The following is a 25,083-nucleotide window of genomic DNA, read 5'->3' as shown; positions in this document are numbered from 1 at the left end:
CAGAAAGCTTCATGAGGAAGGTCAGCATCTAGCCTGATTTCAAAAGGAGGGGTCAGGCGAAAAGAAGCGATGAGAAACGTTTCAGAGAAAGTGGCCTACATGCAAAGGTGAGAAGTACATATAGGGCGTGAGATATGGATGGTTAGACCATAGGGAGGGAAACATTTAGGATTAAAAAAGAAAGTGCTTGGTGTGCTTGCTTATTTTTTTAAACATTGTATCTTGTGCTTTTAAGGTGCTTAATCCAAAATTTATTGATTTCCTGGATTAATAGCAGAATGGTTAAAAAAAATAAGGAAACTGAAATCCAGATAGAATCTCCTGGATAGTACATGAAGTTAATTTTAAGTGTATAACACTTCTTTTTTAAATCAAAGTTTTAGAATATAATACAGTGGATCATTTCTGTCTACCAGGGATTCCCAGGTGGCTCAATGGTAAAGAATCCACCTGTCAATGCAGAGATGCAGATTTGATCCCTGGGTTAGAAAGATTCCCTGGAGAAGGAAATGGAGGCCCACTCCAGTATTCTTGCCTGGGAAATCCCATGGCAGAAGAGCCTGGCGGGCTAAGGAACCATGGGTCACATAGAGCCAGACACAACTGAGCATGTATATATACATATATATATGGAATAGTAAACGGTTGTGCTCTGATCCCCTAAACAAAGCCAGAATGAAAGAAGGAAGTTGGAAATCAAGAGAGAGCTGTCTTGAGACACTGGAGAGCATCATGGTAATATTAGCCCTCCACCCTCCCTGCCCTTGTTTTCTCTAAGTCCAACTTCAGCTTAGGCCTAGCAGGTGAAAGGTCTCCCCACTTGTTTTGCCAGGTTAAGTTCAGTTCAGTTCAGTCGCTCAGTCGTGTCCGACTCTTTGCGACCCCATGAATCACAGCACGCCAGGCCTCCCTGTCCATCACCAACTCCTGGAGTTCACTCAGACTCACGTCCATCGAGTCAGTGATGCCATCCAGCCATCTCATCCTCTGTCGTCCCCTTCTCCTCCTGCCCCCAATCCCTCCCAGCATCAGAGTCTTTTCCAATGAGTCAACTCTTCGCATGAGGTGGCCAAATTCTATTAGTCAGAGCAGAAGCTGATCTGGCAAGTTTAGTGACTTAATATCCACCGAATCATAAAAGAGACAATTTTATTGTGAGAAAGCTCTTACAAGGCCTAACCAATTTCTGCTTCCCACTCTCATCAATGCTCTGATTCAAAATGTGTGTTAAGTTGCTTCAGTGGTGTCCTACTCTGTGCAACTCTATGGACTGTAGCCTGGCAGTCCTCTGTCTATGGGATTCTCAAGGCAAGAATACTGGAGTGGGTTGCCATGCCCTTCTCCAGGGGATCATCTTGACCCAGGGATGGAACCCATGTCTCTTGTGTCTCGTTCATTGGCAGACAGGTTCTTTACCACTAGTGCCAAATAATGCCCACCTATTTTTAGGATAGTCTAGATTGCTGCTGCTGCTAAGTCGCTTCAGTCGTGTCTGACTCTGTGCAACCCCATAGACGGCGGCCCACCAGGCTCCCCCGTCCCTGGGATTCTCCAGGCAAGAACACTGGAGTGGGTTGCCATTTCCTTCTCCAATGCATGAAAGGGAAAAGTGAAAGTGAAGTCGCTCAGTTATGTCCGACTCTTCGTGACCCCATGGTCTGCAGCCTACCAGGCTCCTCCGTCCATGGGATTTTCCAGGCAAGAGTACTGGAGTGGGGTGCCATTGCCTTCTCCACAGTCTAGATTAGAACACTACTATCTCAACTTCTGGGAGAGGAGGGTGACTAAGAGTCATCATCCCCCATCCAGGTCTGACTATCATGATTCCAGCTTTCACAGCATACTAAAAAGGCATTCGAGTGTAGACAAGAGACTCTGTTTTCTGGTAACTCAGAATCTCATAAACGCTTGTTGCTTTAGCTGCATCTGACATTCTACTGCGGGACAAATGGGCCCCTGCAGCGGCCAGATTGTTTTCATGTTTTATCTGTTTTCCTTTGGAAAAGGTTGAACTCTCTACTTTGTTTTGTGATGTCTAGGGGTACTGTGCTTATGTGGTTTTTGGCAAGTTTGTTTGACCCTGGATTCCTCCAAATGTCATTCTCTAAGGCAACAGAATATTCACTGAAGGCTCTTAAAAATACACCAGTTTTCTTTTGGTGGTGGGGGGTGGTTTGCCCTTGATGGATTAGGGTATAATTATTTGTAATAATGAATATACTATTACGGGAACATTTTGGAGCAGAAGCAAAACATTTAAAAATGCAATAATAACAACTGCATGTAAGAAAAACAAGGTATCTTTTGATGATCCCTTTAAGATTCATACCCCTATTCTCATCTTTGCATCAAATGTTTATTTAGTAGGATCTAATAGAGAACATCTTGCCAAGACTTGGGGACAGCAAAATGAATATATCTCCCGACTTTTCAGGAATTGCAATCTCGTACAGAAGTCAGGGCATATATTACTATAACCAGAGTATATCTAGGCTCCACAGAAAAATACAGTTCACAGTGATAATAAAAAACAAACCAGCAATATTTCTCCAGCTCATCTACTATATATATAGTTTGGTCTGCCATTTCCCACCTCAAATTTTCCCAGCGAATTCGGGAAACTCTGAGAGAGTATTTCACCTGTGCTAACCAACAGGGGTTTCTTGTCTATGAGGTGGACTCCAGGAGTTCTTCATCGTGCCTTGGTTGGCTGGTTGGTTGTTTAGTCTCTGAGTCATGTCCAACTCTTGCAACCCCACGGACTGTAGCCTGCCAGGCTTCCCTGTCCATGGGATTTCCCAGGCAAGAATACCAGAGTGGATTGCTATTTCCTTCTCCAGGGGATCTTCCTGACCCAGGGATTGAACCCGCATCTCCTGCATTGCTCGCAGTCTCCTGAATTGCATGCAGATTCTTAACTGACTGAGACGCCAGGAAAGCTTTCGTCATGCCTTACTGCGCAGGTATCTTGGCCACCTTGAGAGGCTACCGTGTTCCCTTTCCTGCCTTTTGCTCTGTTCAAGAGAAGAAAATGCTTTCTGTCCCTAGCTGGTTGCTGTGGTCTACTGCCTGGACTAAAAAGAGGCAGCACTGAGTGTGCTCTGTGCCCGGCGGATCTTAATAAAGCAGCACTTTCATTTAATCATGTTATAAACTCTAATTCCCTGGGATGTTGGCTAAGTTCTGCTAGAGTTATTAGGGAGGATGGTGATGGATGGGCTGAAAGAAAATGGGAACAACATACTTCAAGTGGCACTTGAAACTACCCCTCCTTTCCTACGTGACCCGCTGGGCTTGGATTAATTGTTGCCGACAACAATTTTCTTTCACAGAATGCTTCTTTGCTTTTTAGGCACGTAGATCTTGTGCTCTCTCAACCTTGATGTTCCTCTACCTATGGATTTATTTGATAAAATACACTGAGTACCTACTATGTGTCAGGTACTCTGTTGGACCTTGGTGATATACTGGTGGATGAAACAGCTCCAGTTTCTGTTATCATGCATCTTAGCAGAAGGAATTACAGCCCTCAATGGTCTAAATATTCAGTAGATAGACAGCTTATGTTTTAAAAAAATTTACTTATTTTTAATCCCAAGATAATTGCTTTGCAATATTGTGTTGGTTTCTGCCATACATCAACATGAAGCAGCCATCAGTCCCCTCCCTCTTGACATCATATGTCCCCTCCCTCTTGGCTTCTAACCCTTGCTGCAGAACAAATGAACAGCAGAAGGCTGTTTGTTAAATGCAGAATAAAGAAGGGCCATAGGATTTCAGAGGAGCAATTGATTACTGGAAAGGCTGGACTAAACTCTGTGAAAGAGACGAGAGTTGAGACCTTGAGGGAAAGGACTAGACGGATGGAAATGAACAGGAATAGCATTCTAGGAGAACTGCGAATGGCGGGTCCCAGAAGAGAGAGGCAGTCCCGGTTTGTGTCCGTGAATGCCAGGAGAAATTCTCAGGACAGTGTAAAGTCTCAGTGACCTTGATTCAGATCACAGTCTGATCACTGGGTGTGGACGTGAGTGACTTTGGGTCAGTTCATTAGATTCTCTGAGTCTCAGTTTTCTAATCTGTAAAATGACTATATTAAGACCCACTTCCCTGGTGGTCCAGTGGTTAAGGCTTCCTCTTCCAGTGCAAGAGGTGCCAGCTTGGTCCCTGGTTGGGAAGCTAAGATCCCACATGCCTCATCGCCAAAAAAGGAAAACATAACAGATGCAAAATTTAACAATGGTCAACATAAAAAATAATTTTCAAAAGGACCTACTTCTTGGATTTTTGTATTGATTATGAGTACAAAGTATATAAATGTAGAAAAAGTGCTAAGAGTCATGCTAACAAATAGGAAGTGCTCAAAACTGATAGGTCTTGGTTGAGCAGATGATGCCTGTAGGATGAAGGAAGTACTTACTCTTAGATATTTATTTTTGTCGTTTACCTGTTGCTCTTGCCTGGGTGAAAATAACTGAGAAACACTCTCTTGTTTTGTTACCCACAAGGTGAAAGAAAAACCAATAGAAAAATAAGTGAAGAACATGAACTATTTTCTTACAATTCTTCCAACTTCTTATCATATGTGCTAAGCAGCTGAATTACTCAGCCAGATTCTGTGTTTGGGAACATGTGCTGGGCCAGTTGGGGGCTGGGAAAGGACAGCCGTTTTTTCCCCATTGCTCTTTACTTGGCAAATGGGGAGCAGAGCTGTGTGTGAGATGAACTAACCAGATACATCACTGTTATGCCAGAACATCAAGTTAGGTGATTTGAATTTAAAAGCTATTAACAAACAGGGCTCATATGTTTCTACTTCCCATCATAAACACTAGCTTATAGACACTCATCTCTATTTGTTCCAATTGTGTCTTAGCCTTTATTTGTGACAAAATCAGCTTCACTGATTTAACTTGCTCAGTCCTACTGTTGGCTTCTAATCTGTTTCCTTTATAATCACTTTAAACTCAAAGTCAAAAGTGAAGATGCCATTTCGCATAGAATAAAGCAGATATTTAATTTCAATTCCACATAGTCAAGGCTTTGAACAAGTCCTTGTGGAAAGCTCTCCTGAGTTTCTGTTGTAGCCACACTACAGTAAAATGAGCAGAATCAGAAATAATATGTCTGGCTCTTTTTAGTTTTCAGTGTCTTTTGCTGAAAGAATGCCAGCTTGTACCAGAAAATCTAAAAGAGAAAGACAGAGAATTGTCAGTGGGAGTGAGATATTTCATAGTTGCAATAAAAAACCAGCTAAAACTAAAAGGAAAGCGAGAGCATTTGGTAAACATGAAAAAAAGAAGCAAGAAATAGGGGGAAAAGAATTACTAGATAGGCTAACAGTTTGCAAATAAGCCAAATGGCAAAGAATTGTTGAAAGAAGAATGGTACCTGATTACTGGCCAGCGATTCAACACTTGTCTCTACTGAATGAGATGGAAGACTCAAAGGGGATTGCAATTCCAATCCAGTGGGTTTCTTGTACTCTGAATTACCAGCAAACTAGAACAGCTCATATCATGATTTAATTGAGCAAGGCATCTCTAAATTTGTAGTCCCAGTCCTTTTTGTTCCTAATATGGTTCCTTAGCCTTTCTTCTGAGATTGAACACCTGAGCACCGTTGTATTCAAGTTAATTGATTAAGTGTATCATTGTAGCTGCCAGTGAGACTCTTGAGGGCACGGAGCCTGTTGTGTCCATCAGTGAGTTTCCTATGCCTGACCCAAGACTGGGCACACATTAGGTGTTTTCTGAAAGTTGTGACATGAATGAATAAACTAGTGACCCTTTGGCATGGCCAAACAGGCTTTCAGCCCATTTCTTTGACTATTCTTTAGACAGATTGCTTATTATTCTACTTCCTCTGAAGCAATGAATTCTCTCTGACATCCAAGAAACATTCAAAAAGAGAAATAGGACTTTGATTCCCAAAAGGGTTTCCCTGCAAACACAAAGTATTTCATGTGCAATGATGAAAGAACCAAATCAGTCTGGCACCCTCATGACAGTAACTGACAGGCTGACAAGCTGTGCTTTGCCTGAAAAATCTCAGAGGGCTGGGTGTGTTTTTCATACCCTGCCAGTTTTGAGCATCCACCTGACAGATGTCTGTCGGGTGGCAGCAAGAAAGAACAGCCTCGGGGAGGCCCAGTGGTGTTGCCTGGGTGTGCAGCTGGGTGTGAAAAGTGGCCTAACTTTGACTACTGCGTGATCTCATCTCTGGACCTGGAACCTAAGATATTTTCATTTCCCCAATTCTGGGAATTAGAGTCACTTTCAGAAATAGGAACATCATTGTCCCTTTATTCTAATCTGTGTGTGTGCGCGTGCTCTGTCATGTCTGACTCTTTGCGACTCCATGGACTGTAGCCCGCCAGGCTCCTCTGTCCATGGGAATTCCCTGGCAAGAAGACTGGAGCAGGTTGCTGCTTCCTACTCCAGGGGATCTTCCTGATCTTGGGGTCAAACCTGCGTCTCCTGTGTCTCCAGCATTGGCAGGCAGATTCTTTACCACTGTGCCACCTGGGAAGCACGTGAAGTGAACGAAGACAGCTTATTAAAAAGGTATAGATTTGGGAATCAGATGAATAGTTTTTAGGTGAGTGAAAGTGAGCAAATATCAATGAGTCTGTGATTCTTAATCCAAAGAAGTGTGTATGGTACTTGTTTCACAGAGTTGTTGAGAATGGAGATAGTGTGCCTGGAGTTTATGAGATGTTTGTTTGTGCTCCCTGCAAATCCATATGTTGAAACTGAATCCCCAGGGTGATGGCATGAGGACTCATGGCCTTTGGAAGTGATTAGGTCATGAGGGTGGATCCCTCATGAGTGGGATAAGTGCCCTCTTAGACCTTGAAGCATTCACTCTCCATTTCCACCCTGTGATGACAGATTGAAAAAGATGGACTGTCTATGACCCAAGAAGCTGATCCTTAACAGACACCAAATCTGCTGGTGCCCTGAACTTACTTTCCAGCCTCTAAAATTGTGGCATATAAATGTGAGTTATTTAAGCCACCCAATCTATGGTATTTTTGTTATAGCAGCCCAAATGGATTAAGACAGGGTCTATTGAGCAGTGGTTCTTAACTGGAGCAGTTTTGTATTCCCCACTATCTAGGGGCATTTGGCAGTGTCTAGGGACATTTTTGTTTGTCACAGCTAGGGAAGTTGCTACTGGCATCTAGTGGCTAGAGGGGTGCTGCTCAACATCCTGTAATGCATAGAATAGCCACCACCACCACAACCCCCTCCCTCTAAACAAGGAACTGTTCTGCTCCAAGCAGTCAGTACTGCTGAGCCTGAGAAATGCTGCTGGAGAGCAGGAATGCTCGAGCCCTGAGCAGAAGCTCATAGGATTAAGTCCTAGAAGGCTTGTTGTCTTGTTCTCCTTAAATAAACCCCTACTCAGAAATCATCTGACCCTTTAAACCATGCTCCTCATTTAAAAAGCATTTGGGCTTGAATCTTTTAACACCAGGTTGAACCAGAATGTTCTGTAACATATTTTAGTGACTCAGGCACGCACTCTTTCAGTGCATGAGAGATGGGAGGATGAGACCCGTGTCATCCTCCCAGTCTCACGGAGTCCTGCAAAATGTTTCCCCGGGCTCTCTCTCATCTTCGGCCACATTCCGTGGAGTGATGTGTGGGGTCTGCTCTCTGGCTTCTAACTTGCTGTGATTTCTGAGGCACTGTGTTGGCAGAGTTTGCTCATAACTCAGTTGTCTAGCTGTTACGGGTAACCCCCAACCCCCAAATTCACATGATGAAGTCCTAACCCCCCAGTGCCTCACAGTGTGAGTGTGTTTGGAGTTCAGGTCTTTAAAGAGGTACTCTAGGCAAAGTTAGGTCATTAGGATGAACCTTAATCTAATCTGACTGGTGTCCTTCTAAGCGGAGATGAGGACACAAGTACAGAGCAAAGACTAGCAGTTTCAGGGTCACCTTGGAACTCATTAAAAATGCAGATTCTCAAGCTCTCTCTCAAACTTACTGACTCAGAAACTGGGGAGGTGGGACACAGCAATATTATGTTTTTAAGAAGCCCTTCAGGACATTCTGATACATATTCAAATTTGAGACTTTAGATATGGCATCTTCAATCCTCTGAGAATTCTTTTTGTTTTCAGCACAGTCTCTTTTGTCTGAAAGGACACTCTTGTATCTAAATGTTGGAATTCCTCCCCAGAGTGACATACTATTCTTTCATTAAAACACCCTTTAGCTGCTTTCCTATGGGGAGGTCATCAGTAGGTTCATAGATTTTATAATGAGAAATTCAATTCTCAATCATCCTTCCATCAAAATCAGAGCACTGGCTAGCTCATCCCCTGAAAATTATTTTTCCCTGACCAGGCTTGTAACATATTTATCCCTAGTTGCAACATTACATGCCCTTGTGTGTTATCACCAGGCTGCAAGTTCCAAATTTATGTGCTTGATGAGGAAAGGAGGAGGGGAGGGGATCTTCTCAATAGTTTTAGATAAACAGTAATATGAATAGTTTCACGTTGTAAAGCATTTTCCAATGTACAAAACTCTGTCTTTACCTCCTGAAATGTTTGTGTCCTCATCTGTACAGTAGGGATAATTATACTTAGCTAATAGGGAATTTAAAACAAGCTCATGAGTTTGGTTCCCGATTTCTCAGAAGGGAAACTGAAGTTCAGAGAAATCACATGACACAAGCTGTGAGTCCTATAAAGAGATTTTCTGATACCATCATTGCAAAAGAAGACAAACCCATTTGTTCCCACATTGTAGTTTTTTCGCACTAAATAGGAATGGTCCAGCCACCAGGACTCTCAATGACACATGCCTGGGAGACAAATTATGCTTCTTATATCTTTGGTTGTTGATCCATGGCCTCACTATAAATAACTGAAATGTACAGTCCAGGGGGGCGGCTTTTAATTCTCTTCTGAAAATTTACAGAGGGGGAAGACAGAGTTCTAACGCCAGCTAATTACAGCTAGAGTCAATGGGAAAAAATGAATTGTGACAAAAGCCAACCATCAGTGGCAAGGTACTGTCAGCGGTGGGAGGACTTGGGAAGGCTGGTGATGCATGGCTGTGGAAAGCTCTGAAGATGAAGGTGGCTCTTCCCGTTACTGCTGGACACCTGCTCTAAGGAGCCTGAGGATCCGGGGGAAAAACAGGCTCTGTCCACAAGTTGGAAAACTTTCTGTATTAGAATGTTGAACATTGCCTGATGCAAAAACTCTGGGGGGATGGTACAGATGATTGCCAATTCCCCCCAAAAAGAATGGAGATAGAGCCATGTGAAAGCCTTGCAGGAAACTGGAAAAACTCTGCGGAAACCTTGATGCTTGAATGAAAGAGTGTATGCATTTGTGTTTACATGTATGTGCACGCCCCCCGCCTCTCTGTTTGTTAGCCGCTCAGGTGTGTCCAACGCTTTGCGGCCCCGTGGACTGTAGCCTGCCAAGGCTCCTCTGTCCATGGGATTCTCCAGGCACGAATACTGGAGTGGGCTGCCATTCCCTTCTCCAGGGCATATACACGCCTGTGTCGTGCAAGCGCCTGGGCTTGTGTGATTGTGTGTGCATGTGCTTGTGCTTAATGTTTGTTTTTTATGCCTTTTAAAAGCCCCACAGATGTTTGCGGGAGAGGATTTTAAATGATATGTAGGCATGCCAGGTTGTCTTTGAGAAAACATAAATTTCCGGGAGCCATGGAAATTGCGATGGAATTTTCCTAGATTCTCAAAAGGAGTGAGTGCCAAAATTTAAGGTATAATTAGAATATGTTAAAGTATATTCTTGGCAACCACCTACTTAATAGGTATTTTATGTCATTTTTTCCCCTCCCTTTCAAGATGAGAGTCAATTGTTGGCCACACCTTAGGATGTTGGCATAATTTGGATACATAACCTCATTCTGACCTCCAAAAACTGCCACCTTGGCCCTTTTGTTTTTTGTTCTGAATGCATAAGTTATTGTTGCTTTTTGCAGTCTGGTGATATAACTAAAGCTCCAAATAAGTCACAATAATAATAATAATACAAGAGTTGACATTTATTTTCTACTATGCACTGGGCATTGTTCTAAGATTTTATAGGTAATATCAACTTTAACTCCTACAGTTTAGGGGCAGACTGTACTTGCTTCCCTTTTTTTCTGAGTTCATTGTAATGAGGGCAGAAATAATCTTTTTAAAAGTACAAATCGAGATTGAAAGCTGACAAATCAAGGTCTGGATTTTGCCAGTGAACATATTTTGATTGGCCTGCAAAGTGTTCAGAAAAATATTATTTTCCAACATTTAAAAACTGATTGTTTCTCATAAGAGTTCATATCTCTGTCAGCTTTGAAAAAAGATCAGATATTTAACACTGCAGATATTTGACATTTCCTTCTCATAGGCCAGTGATTGGCTGGGGGTGGGTAATGATTGGATTTCCTTCTCACAGGCCAGTGATTGGCTGGGGGTGGGTAATGATTGCCAATTTAGATGAATAGTAAGTCTTCAACATTCTGCTACACAGTTATTTTATCTTCCTCTAAAATGTTGAAGTACCTAGGGCTTGATCGTTAGATCTCTTCTTTTTTCTATACTCATCACTCTGTACTCACTCCCTGGGTGATTTCATCTAATCTCATGACTTTTAATATTATTTCAATACAGATTAATCCAAAATTAATATTTTCATTACAAAATACTCTGCTTTTCAGTAAATGTCTATTAGCAGATGAATGTATAAAGATGTGGTACATATATACAATGAAATATTATTCAGAATTAGTAATAAGAATAAAGGATTAAATAATGCCATTTGCAACAATGCCATGGATGGACCTAGAGATGATCATACTAAGTGAGAAAGAGAAAGACAAATACCATATGATATCACTTATAGGTAGAATCTAAAAAAAATGATACAAATGAATTTATTTACAGAACAAAAATGGATTCACAGACATAGTTTAAAAAGGGCAAAAGTGGAGAAGGATAAATTAAGAGTTTGAGATACTATTGCATGCAAAATAGATCAACGGCAAGGATCTATTGTATAGCACAGTGAACTATATTCAATATCTTATAATGACCTATAATGGAAAAGAATCTGAGAAAGATTATGTATGTGTATATATATATACATATATATATATATATATATGTATGTATATATATCTGAATCACTGCATATACCTGAAAGTAATACATTGCAAATTAACTATACTTCAATTTTTAAAAAATGCAAGTCTGTTCATGGCTCTACACTGCTTAAAATCCTCCACTGACTGCCCAGTTCACATAGAGAAAAGCCTCAGTTCAGTTCAGTTCAGTCACACAGTCATGTCTGACACTTTGCGACCCCATGGACTGCAGCACGCCAGGCCGCCCTGTCCATCACCTGCTCCCAGAGCTTGCTCAAATTCATGTCCATTGAGTAAGTGATGCCTTTCAACTATCTCATCCTCTGTTGTCGCCTTCTACTCCTGCCTTCAATCTTTCCCAGTATCAAGGTCTTTTCAAATGAGTCAGTTCTTTGCAGCAGATGGCCAAAGTATTGGAGCTTCAGATTCAGCATCAGTCCTTCCAATGAATATTCAGGACTGATTTCCTTTAGGATGGACTGGTTGGATCTCCTTTCAGTCCAAGGGACTCTCAAGAGGCTTCTCCAACACCACAGTTCAAAAGCATCAATTCTTCACCTCTTAGCTTTCTTTATGGCCCAACTCTCACATCCATAATGACTCCTGGAAAAACCATAGCTTTGACTAGACCAACTTTTGTCAGCAAAGTAATGTCTCTGGTTTTTAATACACTGTCTAGGTTTGTTATAACTTTTCTTCCAAGGAGAAAGTGTCTTTTAATTTTATGACTGCAGTCGCTGTCTGCAGTGATTTTGGAGCCCCAAAAATAAAGTCTGTCACTATTTCCATTGTTTCTCCATCTATTTGCCATGAAGTGATGGGACCGGATGTCATGATCTTTGTTTTTGGAGTGTTGAGTTTTAAGTCAGCTTTTTCACTCTTCTCTTTCACTTTCATCAAGAGGCTCATTAGTTCCTCTTTGCTTTTTGCCATAAAGGTGGTATCATCTGCATATCTGAAGTTATTGATATTTCTCCCAGCAATCTTGATTCCAGCTTGTGCTTCATCCAGTCCAGCATTTCACATAATGTACACTGTGTATACGTTAAACAAGCAGGGCGACAATATACAGCCTTGACATACTCCCTTCCCGATTTGGATCCAGTCTATTCCATGTCTGGTTCTAACTGTTGCTTCTTGACCAGCATACAGATTTCTCAAGAGGCAGGTCAAGTGGTCTGGTATTCCCATCTCTTTAAGAATTTTCCACAGTTTGTTGTGATCCACACAGTCAAAGGCTTTAGCATAGTCAATGAAACAGAAGTAGATGTTTTTCTGGAATTCTCTTGCTTTTTCCATGATCCAGCAGATGTTGGCAATTTGATCTCTAGGTCCTCTGCCTTTTCTAAATCCAATTCGAACATCTGGAAGTTCTCAGTTCATGTACTATTGAAGCCTTGCTTGGAGAATTTTGTGTATTACTTTGCTAGCATGTGAGATGAGTGCAGTTGTGCGGTAGTTTGAGCATTCTTTGGCATTGCCCTTTTTTGGGATTGGAATGAAAACTGACCTTTTCCAGGCCTGTGGCCACTGCTGAGTTTTCCAAATTTACTGGCATGTTGAGAGGAGCACTTTCACAGCATCATTTTTTATGATTTGAAATAGCTCAACTGGAATTCCATCACCTCCACTAGCTTTGTTCATAGTGATGCTTTCTAAGGCCCACTTGACTTCACATTCCAGAGAAAAGCCAAAGCTGTCTTAAAGGTGTAAAAGACTTGACACAGCCCTTTGCCCTAACCTTGCACATTGCCTTCTGCGATCATTGACTCCTCACCCTCTCCCCTGTACAAGCCACTTCAGTGGACTCCTTGTTCTTCTTTAAACATGGTAGATATGCCCCATACTGGAGCCTCTTTAACTTCCTGTCTGGAACACTCTTCTCCTGGATATCTCATTTCCTTACCTCCTTCATATTCTTGCTGAAGTATCACTTTCTTACTGAGGCTTTACCTGACAACCCATCATGTATTTCATTGCGTTGCATTCCTATCCCCTCTCCTGCTTTATTTTGATCCTTTGTGAAAATTATCACCAGCTGAATTACTATTTGTGTTTATTTTATTTAATTATCTCTTTCTCTTTGAATTGCAATGTTGCTTTCCAAAGGCCAAAATGTTTTTTCCATTGCTATATCCCAAGTGATACAATGGTACCTGATCCTAAGTAGGTGCTCAATGAATATCTGCTAAATAAATGAATGAAAGAATAAATAACTTGGCTCCAAGTAAAATGTTTTCAAGGTGAATGGAACAGATTCAAAGGAATAGATAAAACAAGTAAGTGGCTAAAAAATACTCAAAATTGGATTAAGAAGGTATATATTTCTTTTTTCAACCTGAAATAACATTTATGTGCACTATTTGAAATGAACATTCTTACAAACCAATAGTGTAAAGGGACACAGAAAAAAATAGAGCTCTGTTTAATAATGAATTTTTAAGCATTGACTTAAAAATCATTGAAAGTTGGAGTTAATTTTAAATGGACCAGGCTTTAGCTGATACCAAATTTTAAAAGTCACAAGCTTAAAGAGCCTCTTCTGTGAACATTACTTTCACCTTCTTGCACTAAGCCAGTGGATTGGATCCCCCAGGAAGAGCAGCATCAACATCATTGGAACTGGTTAGACATTCAGATTCTCAGACCCCACCCCAATCTGCTGCATCAGAAAACAGATAACTAACGAGAACACGCTGTATAGCACAGGGAACTCTACTTAATGCACTCTAGTGACCAGAGTGGGAAGTCAGTCCAAAAGGGAGGGGATGTATGTGTACGTTGGGCTGATTCACTTTGCTGTACAGCAGAAACTAGCACAACAGTGTAAAGCAACTATGCTCCAATAAAAAATGAATTAAAAAAGCAAGTCCTGGGGTAGGGTTCAGAAATTTGTATTTAACAAGTCCTCCAGGTGATTCTGACGCATGCGAAAGTTTGAGAACCATGGCTGGCTATCACCCACTCTGGCTCTCCAAGGGATACACTGCTTCCCGGCCACCCTCCCAAATGGAAACTCTATTCCAATTGCTTTCTTTGGAGCACTGGCTTGAAGTGAGCTAGTGGTGTAGTTGTTAGGCCTCCTTGCCTCTCAGGCCATTTTCACTCCCTCCTCTGACAATTGAAACACGTACACACACACACACACACGCTTGGGTTATGAGACCAGACTTATTACCCATTGCACCTTCTCATTTGATATCATTTTGTCTTCTGGCTCGTGCACAAATAAGGTATGCTTTCCCTATTTCTAAAACAAAACAGGGCTTCCCTGATGGCTTAGTGGTAAAGAATGTTCCTGCCAGTGCAGGAGACGCGGGGTCGATCCTTATTGGAGAACCCACATGTCCCGGAGCAATTACGCCCATGTGCCGCAACACTGAGCCTGTGCTGTAGAGTCTGGGAGCCACAGCTACCGAAGCCCACACGCTCTAGACACTGTGCTCTGCACCAAAAACCACCACAATGAGACGCTCACACACTGCGCTGGAGAGTAGTCCCCTCTTGCCACGACTAGAGAAAAGTCCGTGCAGCAACGAAGACCCAGAATAGCCCATAAATAAAATTATAAAAAACGAAACAAACATTTGAAAATTCTCTCATGAACTTCTTTTCCCTTAAGTCATTTTCCCATTTCTCAACTTATTTTTACAGCAGAACTTAAAATGAATTCTCTAAAATTTCTCCTTTTTCTTTTGAGTCCACTAAATCAGGCTTTTTACTGACACCGCTTTACTAAAATTGCCTTTATCAAGGTCATCTCACTTTGCTACATCCAATGAGCAGTGTTTAGTTCTTCTCATATAGTTCGTCTTCTCTGAGTACTGACCACTTCCCTATTCTATCTATGCCCATTCTACATCTAATACCATGGCTTTAAATGCCAGTGAAGAATCTGCTTGCAATGCTAGAGACCCGGGTTTGATCCCTGGGTCAGAAAGATCCCCTGGAAAAGTGTATGGCTACTCACTCCAGTATTCTTGCCTGGAGAATCCCATGGACAGAGGAGCCTGCAGGCTACAGTCCATGGGATAGCAAAGAGTCAGACGTGACTGAGTGACTAACACTTTCACATTCATATATTGATGACTCCCAAATTTTTATCTCTAGATCCAAATGGTACCCTAGCTCTAGAGTTCAAACCTATATCCAAATGTCTGCTTCTCTTATCCATTTTGGTGATTAACAGGCATCTTGAAATTAACGTATCCAAAACTGATTGCCTATATGATCCCTCCCAGACCTACTTCTTTACATTCTTATCTCAGTTGATTATAACTCCATTCTTCCAGTTGCTTAGACCACGATAACCTTTACACTTCTTTCTCTTTCATGTCACATGTAAAGCAACAGCAAACATCGTTGGCTCCATTTTCAAAATACATCCAGAATGCTTAGATTCTTCTTCCAGAGCTCTTACACTGGTCCAAGCCACAGTCATATCCCTCCTGGATTGTGTGATGAGCTCCTAAATGGTCCGACTTCTCTTGTTCCTGGTGAGTCTATCTCAGCGCAGCGCTGGCCTGATCCTGCTAAGCCTAAGTCAGATCTCTACTCCTCTACCCAGATCCTTTCAGTGATTGCCCCACCTGGCCAGAGTGCAAAGCAGAGCACTTATGACTGAAGAGGTCCGCAGTGACCAGTCCACCATTCAGTTTTTGATCTAAATTCCTGCTCACTCTCTCCTCGGCTCCCTGGCCTTTTTGCTATTTTCGTTCTTCCTCCCTTTCTGAAAAGTTTTGTCTGTTTGGACGAACCATGCAGCATGTGGGATCTTGGTTTCCTGACCAGGGATTGAACCCGTGCCTCCTGCAGTGGGAGTGTGGAGTCTTAACCACTGGACCCCAGGAATTCCCATCTTTGCCATCTAAACACTTACCAGGCACATCCCACTTCAGGGTCTCTGCCCTGCAGTACCTGCTGCCTTCGCCTGGACTATTTCCTTGCAATTTTCTGCATTCCTCTCTCTCACATCCCCCAAGGTCACAATTCCAATGTTTCTTGTCTAACATTTTAATTCTCTCAGATAGCTTCTCTCTCCCTTCCATTTATTTATAACACAAACTTTATAACTTAGCACCATGTGGCAGATGGTGTATTTTATTCATCTGTGTTGTTCATTGTCTCTCTTCCATACTAGACTATAACTTTGTGAAAGTAGAAATTTGTGTCTCTTTTGCTCTTCCCCAGCGCCTAGAGCAGTGCCTGGCATGTAGTAGATACTGAATATCTCTTTCCTGAGAAATGAGTGAACTAAAACTTAAGCTCATAATTTCAAAAAGAGCATCTGTACTCATCCACAGGCCGAAGGGATAATATAAAACTCTTGCATTTTTAATGGAAAAAATGTATAAATATTCTTGTGATGACTTTGTTAAGGCCTGTCCCTCCTCCCACCTGATTCTGAGTAGCATGAAGACTGGAACTGAGTCTCATTTGCTCACAGTTGTCCAGGAGCAACTGTGACAACTGAGGCTTCTTCTTTGGACATAAAGTGTAATTGGAGGAGGGCACATCAGGTAATAAGATACATAATATTTTGACACAATGTTTTTAAAATGTCAAGATGTAAAAACCTGATGAATAGCATATCAAAATAGGATTAGTATTCCTGACTGTCTTTAGCTTCAGTCTCAAATTTGGCTTCACTTGGTGCTAATTTTACCTTTTTTACCTATATTTATACATATTGATTTGATTGGTTGATCAGAGCATGGCACATAGTAAGTGTCGGCTGCTTTAGTTATTAATGCCAAAGCACAAAGGAAGGTCTCTAAGAGATAGGTTTCTCATACTCTGTACCTTTGCTGGCCTTCATTTCTTTGTTCATGCTGCAAATGGTTATCAGGTGGCAAAAGGTTATGTGTGTGTGTGTGTGTATGCATATAATGATTTATTAATTTAAACATTCCCCACACACTATAAACAGTTATTTCTGCTATCATCCCCATTTTACACATGTGGAAATTGAGGTCCAGAGAGATGAAATGACTTGGGGGCGTTCATAGTAAGTGGCAGCTCTAGGCTTGATAGTGGCAGATCTTCTGTGGATAGGAAGTCTGATAGTCTGCACGGCACCAGGATACATTTCAGGAAAAGGGAATCTAAGCAAATTCCTTTTACTCTTATAGAGCAAGTTCACACAGACACCAAAATAAATCATGAAAACCTAGGAAAAAACAGATGTCACGATGTAAACACTAGGCTAGGGAAACTAATGTGGAATTATTTTATGAAGCCTGTGAAACAAATGGAACACGTTACAAAGCAGGGTCATTAGTGTTTTTTTGTTTGTTTTTTGTTTTAAAGTACAGTTGGCTTCGAGAACCGGGGTGTAGTATGGAAGAAAGAAGAGTGAAGGAAGGAGGTAAATTATCCTACCCTCTACAGTAACAGAGACGGGTTGCTCTGATAGTTTCCTTATCATTATATACCTTTTAAAATGCTTTCTCCCTGTGAGAAATAATTCATGGGGCCCTTATGGGAATGCAGGCAATCCACTAAGCTCTAAATGGTTTTGTATATAACAGGTAGGATCCCAGGTGGGGATTATGTGCTAGAGATTATTTGTAAGTCACTCATAGCAAATACCATTGGAGCCAGCCATACGAATTGGGAATAGTGCTTCAAGGCTGTTGTTGACGTTTATCATCAGAAAGATAGCTTACCATTTAAAATGTGTAAGCAGGTTTTCAGGAAATAACATTAACACATTTAAGTGAATATCATCTCTACGCCATTACTGAAAGCACCATCTCCCCTTGCTTTGTGCAAAATAGTGAACTTTTATCGCATTTGGTGAATACTGGCAGTAACATAAGTAAATCTTTGAGAAATGGGTTAAGGGTCGATAATGTGAGAGGCCTGTAGGTCCAGTCCAGGCTTCCATCAGATTACTGTTCTGGTCCCTTTTCCTAGTGTGTGTGAGGTTTGTGTGTGTGCCTTTGTGGCTCAGACGGTAAAGAATCTGCCTTATAATGCAAGAGACCCAGTTTCAGTCCCCAGGTTGGGAAGACCCTCTAGAGAAGGAAATGGCCACCACTGCAGTATTGTTGCCTGGAGAATTCCATGCACAGAGGAGCCTGGCGGACTACAGTCCACAGGGTTGCAAAGAGCTGGGCATGACTGTCCACTTTTTGTATTTGCAGGCTCTGCTTAAACCAAGTTGCATAATATTGGGGTAGTGACATGGTTTTGAATTCCAAGTGCTTAGATGACAACTTCTGATTTCCCTCTGCCCGTCTCAAAAGTCATCAGCAAAGTGGGGTCCACCCGGGCTTGAAGCCACAGGCTTCCCCTCCTGAGCTCCTAAGCTGTTCACCCTGGCAGACCAGAAAAAAATTAGAAAATAAAAGTGCAGCCGCCCCCAGGTCCGAGTGGAATTTTATATTCTGATCTGACTCCTTTTAAGAGGTGTTGAAATAAAGTCAGATTGTTTTACTTCCCTTTTACTTTTACCTGATTTTCTGGGGCTCTTTGAAGTCCCAGGGCAGACCAACAGCTTTACTTAGTTTTCTTTATGAGACCTTGTAAGTGCTGTCCTCCTGTGCCATTTTGTTTTGTGTGTTCTTGAGAGTAGGACTCATTGCTTTTTGGTGTATGTGAGGAATGATCCCTGTCCTAAATCACTGAACGCTTCATTGGAAATAAAGAAGAGTTTTAAAGCTGTGATTTCACATAAGAAGAGTCTTCTCTAGCAGCACAATTTGAAAGCATCAATTCACTACTCTACACAATATGGATGACTAGTAAGGACCTACCATATAGCACAGGGAACTCTACTTAGTCTATAAAGACCTAAATGGGAATAGAATCTAAAAAAGAGTGGATATATGTGCATGTATAAATGACTCATTTTTCTGTACAGCAAAAACTAACAGCATTGTAATTCAACTGTACCCCAGTCAAAATTTTAAAAAATAGTAGTTATTTCAAAATTTGGGGGAGGGACATAGCCCCAAAGCATCATTTTCCAATGTTAACTATAATCATTTGGTATCTCTCAGTAGGAAAAAAAGAGTCAGAGAACACTGAGACCAGACTTCTTTGATATTTCTGAAGTCAAGCACAGAGGTTTGAGGGAAAACACTGGATTTATCATACTGTTCCTATTAGGCAATATCACGATGAATTACAGTCTAATGTTACAAGAGGGCTGAAGCAATGAGTGTGGCTGCCTTGTTAAATCACTCTGCTATCAATCAGTTCTGTGACCTTCAGCAAGACACTTTGCTGGGACTTGAGCTTTCCTATTTCTCTACTTCTTTTCTTCTACCTATGCAAGAAGAAATTCAAAAGTTCACAGATAAAATTTCATTCATTTGTTCACTGAACATTTGTATTGATCATCTACTTTAGTGCCGAACTGATCACAGGGTACCAATGATTCAGCGCCAAGCAAAGCAAAACTTGGTTGTCACACTGTTGGAGTTTACATTCTAGTGGGAAGAGGTATTCAAAAATCATAAAAAGAAAAATGTATAAATATAATAACTTTAAAGAGTTAAGGGACATGCTTTGAGCCATGCAAGCATTTCAAAGGGAGAATTGAGCTAGTCCACCATGAGTATTCTATTTTATGCAAGGGATAGTTTAGGAAAAAGAAAATGTTTATGACAAGATTTTTTTCACTCAAAAACAGTCTTATTGAGTCACACAGAGGAAATCATATATCTTTATTTCATGCTATGGAGAAAAACAATTTAGTAGATTATATAAGAACTCCTTGAAGATAGAAAACCAGTTTTGTAGAGAGAAGCCAAGCTTCTAAGGACTGAGTATGGATGCACTTCTGTGTCAGTGAGCAAATGGGCTACATTTGTGAACAGGCTTGAAGGTGTAGGATAAGAAGAGGGAATGGTGAGTGGAGAGAGCAAGATGACAGACAGGAGGCAGTATGAGAGGGACCCCTATGGGGCTTCCCAGGGGGCACAGTGGTAAAGAATCCGCCTGCCAATGCAGGAAACACAAGAGACGTGGGTTCAATCCCTGGGTGAAGAAAGATCCCCTGGAGTAGGAAATGGCACCCCACCCCAGTATTCTTGCCTGGAAAATTCCACGGACAGAGGAGCCTTGTGGGCTACAGTCCACGGACTTACAAAGAGTCACACATGACTGAGTGACTGATACTGCCCCATGCCCCCAGATCCTTTAAGTCTTAAAGCTACTCAACCCACATAGTGTTTCTACAGACATTGATATAGAGGTTGGACTTTGTGATTCTAGGTAATAGGCCAAGAAACAGAGATCCTGAACTGTCAGGAATCTGCAAAAAGTGAAGATGGGGTCTCTCTGGGCTTCACTAAGGTTAAGTTCAATAAGATTTCTGTGATGCAAGAGGATTCAGCAAATATCAGTGTTATACTCCATGTTCAGTTATAGGCTATATTTAATAGAAGACTGTCAAAGAGAAAATTCGCTCTGCTTTTTTGCTACTAAAATGGTATCTGTTATCTCCAGTGACTGTACTCAAATCCTCTGAGTGGGCTTCAGTTCACCTCATGATATCTTCTGTTATGTGCACATCTCTTTCTATAGACCCTGGTGGAAACCTGCTCTCTCAAGGATTTGAATGGACTTGGAAATTGGGAGAGTACCACTTTCAGGAGCATTCTTTATGGAGTGTGGGAACAGATGGATAAATTCATCCCCATGTGGATAGTTCTAAGATACATTGATATACTTTTTATAAACCCTCCTGTAAGAACAAGCCCCAGTTGTCCACAGAAGTGACCTCAAAAATTAGCTTCTCCCTCCTTTTTAACTTTCCCTCTTCCCTCTCTCCTCCTTCTAAGAATTGCTCCTCAACTGGACTACCTGGATACAAGTCCTCATATCAGGATCTGCTTTTGTAGGGACAAATGCTAAAATCTGTGCATATTTGAAAAGAAGACTATGGATGCTGCTCTCTGTTTTTCCATTCCTGGATATGTTTATGCCTTTGTGAATTCCAAAGTACTATTATTATTGCATTTTATCCTTGAAATTATTCTTAAAGTAAGAATTTTTATTATCCCCATTGTACAGGTGGAGAAATTAAGGCTCAAAGGAAAGAAATGAAAAAGTAACTTGCTCAGTGTTGCACAGATGTCGCCCACAGAGAACTAAAATTGGTTATTCCACAGTCATTCCACACATGGAATGCCTACCGTGTGCTATGTCCCGGGCTAGCCACTGGGCCTTGCTGTTCTTTCCCCTGGGTCTCCTTTCCAGATCTCTGTAGGATCTCTCTTCTACTTGGGCTGATCTAGGCCTGATCCAGAAGAGAAAGGCACTCCCTCCAGCATCTGGAAGGACTGGTGGACAGGATACTAAGATTGCTTTCTTCTTGAAGTTGCTCTTGTCCCAGTGGCCCAGAGATACAGTTCCTTCATCCTTCACCTCAGGGGTATCTTTATGGCCTTCATTTCATTCTTCACTCTCAGCCAAATGGCCCAGGACCAACAATTCTGAAAAGATTCCTCTTTGAAAAGTTTGCCTTGGTAGCTTTTCTTCCCTGATCTCTCTGCTTGGTAAGTTCTGAAAGGTTGTGATGGAAATTATTGTATAGGATTTATCTCAAGGCTGTATCGTCCATGGTCTCTCCTCAGTGTTTTGAAGTGTGTTGACTCTTAGAGAGGCCTTGAATGAATATGAAATTATTCTTCCCCCACAGACAGCAATGAATCAACTACAAATGGTCTGATTTCTGAAATGATCCCTAAGGCTGACATAAGAAAAGGATACTGATCAGGATCAATAATGCTGGACTATCAATCCACAAATTAATATGCATGCCTTGATTTAGAATTGGGAAATAAGAAGGATAAAATCAAGATCATTTAAACATCTGTATTGTTTTGCTATGTATATTATAAAAGTATATTGCAAATGGCATTAGAAGTTTGCCTTATTTTCTACCCAACATGAAATAAAATAGCACACACAAAAAAACTGTCAAATGGACATTAATCTTAAAATATGCCTCTGCTATTAGCAGAGCAACTAAAACAGATTTTTGGTTTCAGGCTTCATAGCATTTAAGAGAGAAGTATTTTAAGCTGAACGATGTCTAAAGCTAAAAGTCTTCATGGTACTTATTTCATTTATATAGAATTTTGAGAGTCTGAAACCCCACTTTCCTAAAGGATAAGTGTTCTTAATGATCATTTTCCAAAATTTATAGCTGCTATTTTACAAAGTTCATATTTATTATTTTGTGTAAAGCTTTTTTTTTTCCACTAACAAAGAACAAAACAACACCATAAAGAGAAAACACAAATTCTAAGGTTTATAAGTTCTTTATGACTTAAATATCTTATGTCATAATGTCTCCATAGAGTACTTAGGGATTTTATGTGGTATGGAATTTTATATGGAATAATAAAAGGAAATAAATTATCATAGGTTGTAATTTTTCATATATATCTATATATTTATATATCAAACTGTATTTGTATATTTATATATATATATATAGTATATATAGGTATATATAAAATTATGCACATATATACATGCACAGATGTCTTCCCCTGGATTCCCTTGAAAACTGAATGTAACAAAAGGCTGTGGTACTAATGTGTTTTTGGAAAGAGGACTCCAGGGTAAGGACTTCCTTGGTGGTCCAGTGGTTAAGAATCTGCCTTCCAATGCAAGGGATGCAGGTTCAAGTCCTGGTCAGGGAACTTACATTCCCACATGCCTTGAGGCAGCTGAGCCCATGCACCGCAACTATTGAGCTCACATACCCCCACTAGATAGCCCGCATTCCACAGTCTTCAGAGCCCACGTGTTCTGCAGCTCATGCACCTAAGCTAAGACCCAATGCAGCCCCAAATAAATGAATAAATAAATGTTTAAAAAAAAAAGAATTCCAAGTTAACAAGAGTGAAGAAAAGGGCAAGTGCAGCAGCGAACAGTGGGAAGCACATCCAAGCTGACATGTTGTCATACTGACCACTGCGTCACAAAGAGCCACAGTGAGACGTAGCCGTGCCATCAGCTGGGCTCTCTTTCATCTTCTGTTTCTTGTTGGTCACAGTTGGACTCGTGAGAGTTGATTCACATACACTTAGAAAGTTCTGTCACCTGGTCCCTTCAGCTGCTTTGGGGAAGCCATCACACTCTATGCAATGCTTAGAGTGGAATTTTATGTGGAATAGTAAAAGGAAATAAATTATCATAGGTCATAATGCCATCACACTCTATGCGTGCTTCTAGAAATGGTGAAAGGAACCAGGGGCTCCATATATTTTTGCTTGTTTGGCCTCAGGTATAAAATCACACATCAAGCCCACAAGTAGCTCTCAGGGTCAGAAACTGGATGGAGGAAGTTGCTGAGGGCCTGGGAGTCAGGTGAGGTCAAAAGAATATAGATAGGAGGATAAAATGTGATAATATAATATCAGCTAGTCAATCTCAGAGGCAGCAGTAGTACCAACATACTATATAATGCATCCTCAAATCTCTGCACTAAAGAAAGAGAAAGAAGTATGTATAAGCTTGTACAGAATACAATATGAAAATATGCCAAACTTTGGAATGGGTGTTTATATTTCCTGAGATCCAAGTTAAAAGTCTGAAAACAGAGGAATGAAGATTTATTTGGGAGACTTGGCTTAGGAAGCTAAAGAAAACCATCTTTATCTGTCATCCTCTCTTTCACCCCTTGGATTAACCACTTGCAGTAAAAATTTGTCTTGAAATAGACAGGATAGTCTTCCAAACAATGCCAAGAATTGGATGCGTAGTAAGAGCTATCTCACAGAGAAGAAATAGATCTTTGGATTTTAAACAGCTTCCCCCTAGGCTGCCTGTAAACAAAAAGAGGTAGGAAGCCAACAATACAAGTGGAGAAGCTGAATCAATAAACTTGAAATTCAAAAAAACGGCAGTGTGAGTAACAATCTTTCAGATAAACAAGGCTGAGAATTATAAGTGCTTAATTTATATGTATTTCCTAGATACTGTAGGAAGAGATCGAAAACATGTGTTCTAGAAATCAACAAGATAAGGGTTCAAAATATTAGACCAATACTTTTATAAACAGAAAGTCTTTATGTAGTAAAGTGTCACGAGCAAGTTGATTTTAAAAATACCTAAGGGGCAGGTTTGGTCCCTATATGTGTGCGCAGCGCATACCCAGATCTACCACAGTGGATGTCATACTGTGGCACTCGGGCATCTAGGGCTTTTGGGTCTGTGTGTAACTGTCTAGCTAGCAGCTAGGGACACTGCCCTCCCTACCCCCTCCTTAGCTCGCTCAGCTCCCCCATTGCAGCCCAGCAGAGAGACAGTTCAGCAAGGGATGGAGCAGGCAGACTGAGGTGCTAAAGCCACATGCCTTGCCCGGGCCAATCTGATCGGCATCCCATGCCAGCACTTCGCAGGTGAGCAGGTCAGTGTGGAGGACATGCGGGCAGTCTTGGAAGCCTATGAGAGCAAACCCCGCTGAGTGGGCAGTGTGTGCCAAGTTAGACCAGTACAAGTGTACCTGAAACCTGGAGAATCAGGAAATGGAAAGTTTAATTTTATGATTCTATGGGGGAAAGACATGGCAACAGTATCCATGATCGCACCGATTCCCACGGCTTTCTGAATATGCTGCAGGGAAATCCAAAAGAGACATTATTCTTCAAACTTCAAGAAGTTTGAACGAATCTTGAGGGAAAACCAGTGTGCCTACATCAACAATTCCATTGGCTTACATCGAGTACAGAATATCAGCCATACAGAACCTGCCCTGAGCCTTCACTTGAACAGTTCGCCTCACTGACTCGATGGACATGAGTTTGAGTGAACTCCGGGAGTTGGTGATGGACAGGGAGGCCTGGTGTGCTGCAATTCATGGGGCTGCAAAGAGTCGGACATGACTGAGCGACTGAACTGAACTGATGCCTTTGATCAAAGAACAGGATGTAAAACAGTCACCCTGACATACCATAGCAACTCTGGAATCAGGACTCCACTTACAACT

The 25,083-nt window shown here is 41.3% G+C and overlaps 1 pseudogene; it reads left to right on the top strand.

Moving 5' to 3' along the window:
- The first annotated feature begins 3,902 nt into the window (after positions 1-3,902).
- LOC133227380 (cysteine dioxygenase type 1-like) lies at positions 3,903-25,083 on the top strand (annotated as a pseudogene).

This window comes from Bos javanicus, chromosome 16, assembly GCF_032452875.1.
Source record: "Bos javanicus breed banteng chromosome 16, ARS-OSU_banteng_1.0, whole genome shotgun sequence".
In the NCBI taxonomy this organism is placed as follows: Eukaryota; Metazoa; Chordata; class Mammalia; order Artiodactyla; family Bovidae; genus Bos; species Bos javanicus.
Note: the sequence above shows the minus strand (reverse complement) of the source record. Positions and strands in the feature narration are given on the sequence as shown.